Raw genomic sequence first — 8,242 nt, 5'->3', positions numbered from 1 at the left:
CACTGTCGTTTTTTTTTTGCACTCAGGTCTAAGTCCCATGGCCCTCTATCAGAATCCAGAGTTTTGGGAAGATTGGAGAAACTTAATTTTTCGCCCAAAAAAAAAAAACGTAAGGGGTACCACTGTCGTTTTTTTTTTCGGGCCCAATTTTTGAGTTTCGATATCTCAGCTCTGGAAGGGGCTAGAGCCTCCATTTTTGCACTCAGGTCTAAGTCTCATGGCCCTCTATCAGAATCCAGAGTTTTGGGAAGATTGGAGAAGCTTAATTTTTCACCCCAAAAAAAAAACGTAAGGGGTACCACTGTCGTTTTTTTTTTGGGCCCAATTTTTGAGTTTCGATATCTCAGCTCTGGAAGGGGCTAGAGCCTCCATTTTTGCACTCAGTTCTAAGTCTCATGGCCCTCTATCAGAATCCAGAGTTTTGGGAAGATTGGAGAAACTTAATTTTTCGCCCAAAAAAAAAAAACGTAAGGGGTACCACTGTCGTTTTTTTTTTCGGGCCCAATTTTTGAGTTTCGATATCTCAGCTCTGGAAGGGGCTAGAGCCTCCATTTTTGCACTCAGGTCTAAGTCTCATGGCCCTCTATCAGAATCCAGAGTTTTGGGAAGATTGGAGAAACTTAATTTTTCACCCCAAAAAAAAAACGTAAGGGGTACCACTGTCGTTTTTTTTTTGGGCCCAATTTTTGAGTTTCGATATCTCAGCTCTGGAAGGGGCTAGAGCCTCCATTTTTGCACTCAGGTCTAAGTCTCATGGCCCTCTATCAGAATCCAGAGTTTTGGGAAGATTGGAGAAACTTAATTTTTCACCCCAAAAAAAAAAAACGTAAGGGGTACCACTGTCGTTTTTTTTTCGGGCCCAATTTTTGAGTTTCGATATCTCAGCTCTGGAAGGGGCTAGAGCCTCCATTTTTGCACTCAGGTCTAAGTTTTATGGCCCTCTATCAGAATCCAGAGTTTTGGAAAGATTGGAGAAACTTAATTTTTCGCCCAAAAAAAAAAAACGTAAGGGGTACCACTGTCGTTTTTTTTTTCGGGCCCAATTTTTGAGTTTCGATATCTCAGCTCTGGAAGGGGCTAGAGCCTCCATTTTTGCACTCAGGTCTAAGTCTCATGGCCCTCTATCAGAATCCAGAGTTTTGGGAAGATTGGAGAAACTTAATTTTTCACCCCAAAAAAAAAAACGTAAGGGGTACCACTGTCGTTTTTTTTTCGGGCCCAATTTTTGAGTTTCGATATCTCAGCTCTGGAAGGGGCTAGAGCCTCCATTTTTGCACTCAGGTCTAAGTCTCATGGCCCTCTATCAGAATCCAGAGTTTTGGAAAGATTGGAGAAACTTAATTTTTCGCCCAAAAAAAAAAAACGTAAGGGGTACCACTGTCGTTTTTTTTTTCGGGCCCAATTTTTGAGTTTCGATATCTCAGCTCTGGAAGGGGCTAGAGCCTCCATTTTTGCACTCAGGTCTAAGTCTCATGGCCCTCTATCAGAATCCAGAGTTTTGGGAAGATTGGAGAAACTTAATTTTTCGCCCAAAAAAAAAAAACGTAAGGGGTACCACTGTCGTTTTTTTTTCGGGCCCAATTTTTGAGTTTCGATATCTCAGCTCTGGAAGGGGCTAGAGCCTCCATTTTTGCACTCAGGTCTAAGTCTCATGGCCCTCTATCAGAATCCAGAGTTTTGGGAAGATTGGAGAAACTTAATTTTTCACCCCAAAAAAAAAACGTAAGGGGTACCACTGTCGTTTTTTTTTTGGGCCCAATTTTTGAGTTTCGATATCTCAGCTCTGGAAGGGGCTAGAGCCTCCATTTTTGCACTCAGGTCTAAGTCTCATGGCCCTCTATCAGAATCCAGAGTTTTGGGAAGATTGGAGAAACTTAATTTTTCACCCCCAAAAAAAAAAAACGTAAGGGGTACCACTGTCGTTTTCTTTTCGGGCCCAATTTTTGAGTTTCGATATCTCAGCTCTGGAAGGGGCTAGAGCCTCCATTTTTGCACTCAGGTCTAAGTCTCATGGCCCTCTATCAGAATCCAGAGTTTTGGGAAGATTGGAGAAACTTAATTTTTCGCCCCAAAAAAAAAACGTAAGGGTACCACTGTCGTTTTTTTTTCGGGCCCAATTTTTGAGTTTCGATATCTCAGCTCTGGAAGGGGCTAGAGCCTCCATTTTTGCACTCAGGTCTAAGTCTCATGGCCCTCTATCAGAATCCAGAGTTTTGGAAAGATTGGAGAAACTTAATTTTTCGCCCAAAAAAAAAAAAACGTAAGGGGTACCACTGTCGTTTTTTTTTTCGGGCCCAATTTTTGAGTTTCGATATCTCAGCTCTGGAAGGGGCTAGAGCCTCCATTTTTGCACTCAGGTCTAAGTCTCATGGCCCTCTATCAGAATCCAGAGTTTTGGGAAGATTGGAGAAACTTAATTTTTCACCCCAAAAAAAAAAACGTAAGGGGTACCACTGTCGTTTTTTTTTTGGGCCCAATTTTTGAGTTTCGATATCTCAGCTCTGGAAGGGGCTAGAGCCTCCATTTTTGCACTCAGGTCTAAGTCTCATGGCCCTCTATCAGAATCCAGAGTTTTGGGAAGATTGGAGAAACTTAATTTTTCGCCCCCCCCAAAAAAAAAAGTTAGGGGTACCACTGTCGTTTTTTTTTTCGGGCCCAATGTTTGAGTTTCGATATCTCAGCTCTGGAAGGGGCTAGAGCCTCCATTTTTGCACTCAGGTCTAAGTCTCATGGCCCTCTATCAGAATCCAGAGTTTTGGGAAGATTGGAGAAACTTAATTTTTCACCCAAAAAAAAAAAACGTAAGGGGTACCACTGTCGGTTTTTTTTTTTGGGCCCAATTTTTGAGTTTCGATATCTCAGCTCTGGAAGGGGCTAGAGCCTCCATTTTTGCACTCAGGTCTAAGTCTCATGGCCCTCTATCAGAATCCAGAGTTTTGGAAAGATTGGAGAAACTTAATTTTTCGCCCCAAAAAAAAAAAACGTAAGGGGTACCACTGTCGTTTTTTTTTCGGGCCCAATTTTTGAGTTTCGATATCTCAGCTCTGGAAGGGGCTAGAGCCTCCATTTTTGCACTCAGGTCTAAGTCTCATGGCCCTCTATCAGAATCCAGAGTTTTGGGAAGATTGGAGAAACTTAATTTTTCGCCCAAAAAAAAAAACGTAAGGGGTACCACTGTCGTTTTTTTTTTCGGGCCCAATTTTTGAGTTTCGATATCTCAGCTCTGGAAGGGGCTTTAGCCTCCATTTTTGCACTCAGGTCCAAGTCTCATGGCCCTCTATCAGAATCCAGAGTTTTGGGAAGATTGGAGAAACTTAATCTTTCGCCCAAAAAAAAAAAACGTAAGGGGTACCACTGTCGTTTTTTTTTCGTGCCCAATTTTTGAGTTTCGATATCTCAGCTCTGGAAGGGGCTAGAGCCTCAATTTTTGCACTCATGTCTAAGTCTCATGGCCCTCTATCAGAATCCAGAGTTTTGGGAAGATTGGAGAAACTTAATTTTTCGCCCCAAAAAAAAAACGTAAGGGGTACCACTGTCGTTTTTTTTTCGGGCCCAATTTTTGAGTTTCGATATCTCAGCTCTGGAAGGGGCTAGAGCCTCCATTTTTGCACTCAGGTCTAAGTCTCATGGCCCTCTATCAGAATCCAGAGTTTTGGGAAGATTGGAGAAACTTAATTTTTCGCCCAAAAAAAAAAAACGTAAGGGGTACCACTGTCGTTTTTTTTTTTCGGGCCCAATTTTTGAGTTTCGATATCTCAGCTCTGGAAGGGGCTAGAGCCTCCATTTTTGCACTCAGGTCTAAGTCTCATGGCCCTCTATCAGAATCCAGAGTTTTGGGAAGATTGGAGAAACTTAATTTTTCGCCCCAAAAAAAAAAACGTAAGGGGTACCACTGTCGTTTTTTTTTTCGGGCCCAATTTTTGAGTTTCGATATCTCAGCTCTGGAAGGGGCTAGAGCCTCCATTTTTGCACTCAGGTCTAAGTCTCATGGCCCTCTATCAGAATCCAGAGTTTTGGAAAGATTGGAGAAACTTAATTTTTCGCCCAAAAAAAAAACGTAAGGGGTACCACTGTCGTTTTTTTTTTCGGGCCCAATTTTTGAGTTTCGATATCTCAGCTCTGGAAGGGGCTAGAGCCTCCATTTTTGCACTCAGGTCTAAGTCTCATGGCCCTCTATCAGAATCCAGAGTTTTGGGAAGATTGGAGAAACTTAATTTTTCACCCCAAAAAAAAAAAACGTAAGGGGTACCACTGTCGTTTTTTTTTTTCGGGCCCAATTTTTGAGTTTCGATATCTCAGCTCTGGAAGGGGCTAGAGCCTCCATTTTTGCACTCAGGTCTAAGTCTCATGGCCCTCTATCAGAATCCAGAGTTTTGGAAAGATTGGAGAAACTTAATTTTTCGCCCAAAAAAAAAAAACGTAAGGGGTACCACTGTCGTTTTTTTTTTTCGGGCCCAATTTTTGAGTTTCGATATCTCACCTCTGGAAGGGGCTAGAGCCTCCATTTTTGCACTCAGGTCTAAGTCTCATGGCCCTCTATCAGAATCCAGAGTTTTGGGAAGATTGGAGAAACTTAATTTTTCACCCCAAAAAAAAAAACGTAAGGGGTACCACTGTCGTTTTTTTTTTGGGCCCAATTTTTGAGTTTCAATATCTCAGCTCTGGAAGGGGCTAGAGCCTCCATTTTTGCACTCAGGTCTAAGTCTCATGGCCCTCTATCAGAATCCAGAGTTTTGGGAAGATTGGAGAAACTTAATTTTTCGCCCCAAAAAAAACAAAACGTAAGGGGTACCACTGTCGTTTTTTTTTCGGGCCCAATTTTTGAGTTTCGATATCTCAGCTCTGGAAGGGGCTAGAGCCTCCATTTTTGCACTCAGGTCTAAGTCTCATGGCCCTCTATCAGAATCCAGAGTTTTGGAAAGATTGGAGAAACTTAATTTTTCGCCCAAAAAAAAAAACGTAAGGGGTACCACTGTCGTTTTTTTTTTCGGGCCCAAATTTTGAGTTTCGATATCTCAGCTCTGGAAGGGGCTAGAGCCTCCATTTTTGCACTCAGGTCTAAGTCTCATGGCCCTCTATCAGAATCCAGAGTTTTGGGAAGATTGGAGAAACTTAATTTTTCACCCCAAAAAAAAAAACGTAAGGGGTACCACTGTCGTTTTTTTTTTTGGGCCCAATTTTTGAGTTTCGATATCTCAGCTCTGGAAGGGGCTAGAGCCTCCATTTTTGCACTCAGGTCTAAGTCTCATGGCCCTCTATCAGAATCCAGAGTTTTGGGAAGATTGGAGAAACTTAATTTTTCGCCCCAAAAAAAAAAAACCGTAAGGGGTACCACTGTCGTTTTTTTTTTCGGGCCCAATTTTTGAGTTTCGATATCTCAGCTCTGGAAGGGGCTAGAGCCTCCATTTTTGCACTCAGGTCTAAGTCTCATGGCCCTCTATCAGAATCCAGAGTTTTGGAAAGATTGGAGAAACTTAATTTTTCGCCCAAAAAAAAAAACGTAAGGGGTACCACTGTCGTTTTTTTTTTCGGGCCCAATTTTTGAGTTTCGATATCTCAGCTCTGGAAGGGGCTAGAGCCTCCATTTTTGCACTCAGGTCTAAGTCTCATGGCCCTCTATCAGAATCCAGAGTTTTGGGAAGATTGGAGAAACTTAATTTTTCACCCCAAAAAAAAAAACGTAAGGGGTACCACTGTCGTTTTTTTTTTGGGCCCAATTTTTGAGTTTCGATATCTCAGCTCTGGAAGGGGCTAGAGCCTCCATTTTTGCACTCAGGTCTAAGTCTCATGGCCCTCTTTCAGAATCCAGAGTTTTGGGAAGATTGGAGAAACTTAATTTTTCGCCCCCAAAAAAAAAACCGTAAGGGGTACCACTGTCGTTTTTTTTTTCGGGCCCAATTTTTGAGTTTCGATATCTCAGCTCTGGAAGGGGCTAGAGCCTCCATTTTTGCACTCAGGTCTAAGTCTCATGGCCCTCTATCAGAATCCAGAGTTTTGGGAAGATTGGAGAAACTTAATTTTTCGCCCAAAAAAAAAAAACGTAAGGGGTACCACTGTCGTTTTTTTTTTCGGGCCCAATTTTTGAGTTTCGATATCTCAGCTCTGGAAGGGGCTAGAGCCTCCATTTTTGCACTCAGGTCTAAGTCTCATGGCCCTCTATCAGAATCCAGAGTTTTGGGAAGATTGGAGAAACTTAATTTTTCGCCCCCCCAAAAAAAAAAACGTAAGGGGTACCACTGTCGTTTTTTTTTTCGGGCCCAATTTTTGAGTTTCGATATCTCAGCTCTGGAAGGGGCTAGAGCCTCTATTTTTGCACTCAGGTCTAAGTCTCATGGCCCTCTATCAGAATCCAGAGTTTTGGAAAGATTGGAGAAACTTAATTTTTCACCCCCAAAAAAAAACGTAAGGGGTACCACTGTCGTTTTTTTTTTTTGGGCCCAATTTTTGAGTTTCGATATCTCAGCTCTGGAAGGGGCTAGAGCCTCCATTTTTGCACTCAGGTCTAAGTCTCATGGCCCTCTATCAGAATCCAGAGTTTTGGAAAGATTGGAGAAACTTAATTTTTCGCCCCAAAAAAAAAAACGTAAGGGGTACCACTGTCGTTTTTTTTTCGGGCCCAATTTTTGAGTTTCGATATCTCAGCTCTGGAAGGGGCTAGAGCCTCCATTTTTGCACTCAGGTCCAAGTCTCATGGCCCTCTATCAGAATCCAGAGTTTTGGGAAGATTGGAGAAACTTAATTTTTCACCCCCCAAAAAAACGTAAGGGGTACCACTGTCGTTTTTTTTTTTTTTGGGCCCAATTTTTGAGTTTCGATATCTCAGCTCTGGAAGGGGCTAGAGCCTCCATTTTTGCACTCAGGTCTAAGTCTCATGGCCCTCTATCAGAATCCAGAGTTTTGGGAAGATTGGAGAAACTTAATTTTTCGCCCCAAAAAAAAAAACGTAAGGGGTACCACTGTCGTTTTTTTTTTTTGGGCCCAATTTTTGAGTTCGATATCTCAGCTCTGGAAGGGGCTAGAGCCTCCATTTTTGCACTCAGGTCTAAGTCTCATGGCCCTCTATCAGAATCCAGAGTTTTGGAAAGATTGGAGAAACTTAATTTTTCGCCCCAAAAAAAAAAACGTAAGGGGTACCACTGTCGTTTTTTTTTCGGGCCCAATTTTTGAGTTTCGATATCTCAGCTCTGGAAGGGGCTAGAGCCTCCATTTTTGCACTCAGGTCCAAGTCTCATGGCCCTCTATCAGAATCCAGAGTTTTGGGAAGATTGGAGAAACTTAATTTTTCACCCCCCAAAAAAACGTAAGGGGTACCACTGTCGTTTTTTTTTTTTTTGGGCCCAATTTTTGAGTTTCGATATCTCAGCTCTGGAAGGGGCTAGAGCCTCCATTTTTGCACTCAGGTCTAAGTCTCATGGCCCTCTATCAGAATCCAGAGTTTTGGGAAGATTGGAGAAACTTAATTTTTCGCCCCAAAAAAAAAAACGTAAGGGGTACCACTGTCGTTTTTTTTTCGGGCCCAATTTTTGAGTTTCGATATCTCAGCTCTGGAAGGGGCTAGAGCCTCCATTTTTGCACTCAGGTCCAAGTCTCATGGCCCTCTATCAGAATCCAGAGTTTTGGGAAGATTGGAGAAACTTAATCTTTCGCCCAAAAAAAAAAAACGTAAGGGGTACCACTGTCGTTTTTTTTTCGTGCCCAATTTTTTAGTTTCGATATCTCAGCTCTGGAAGGGGCTTGAGCCTCCATTTTTGCACTCATGTCTAAGTCTCATGGCCCTCTATCAGAATCCAGAGTTTTGGGAAGATTGGAGAAACTTAATTTTTCGCCCAAAAAAAAAACGTAAGGGGTACCACTGTCGTTTTTTTTTTCGGGCCCAATTTTTGAGTTTCGATATCTCAGCTCTGGAAGGGGCTAGAGCCTCCATTTTTGCACTCAGGTCTAAGTCTCATGGCCCTCTATCAGAATCCAGAGTTTTGGGAAGATTGGAGAAACTTAATTTTTCGCCCAAAAAAAAAAACGTAAGGGGTACCACTGTCGTTTTTTTTTTCGGGCCCAATTTTTGAGTTTCGATATCACAGCTCTGGAAGGGGCTAGAGCCTCCATTTTTGCACTCAGGTCTAAGTCTCATGGCCCTCTATCAGAATCCAGAGTTTTGGGAAGATTGGAGAAACTTAATTTTTCGCCCCAAAAAAAAAAACGTAAGGGGTACCACTGTCGTTTTTTTTTCGGGCCCAATTTTTGA

This window comes from Pimephales promelas, chromosome 17, assembly GCF_988280905.1.
Source record: "Pimephales promelas chromosome 17, fPimPro1.hap1.1, whole genome shotgun sequence".
Classification (NCBI taxonomy): domain Eukaryota; kingdom Metazoa; phylum Chordata; class Actinopteri; order Cypriniformes; family Leuciscidae; genus Pimephales; species Pimephales promelas.
The sequence above is the reverse complement of the archived record's forward strand: the minus strand, read 5'-3'. Positions refer to the sequence as shown.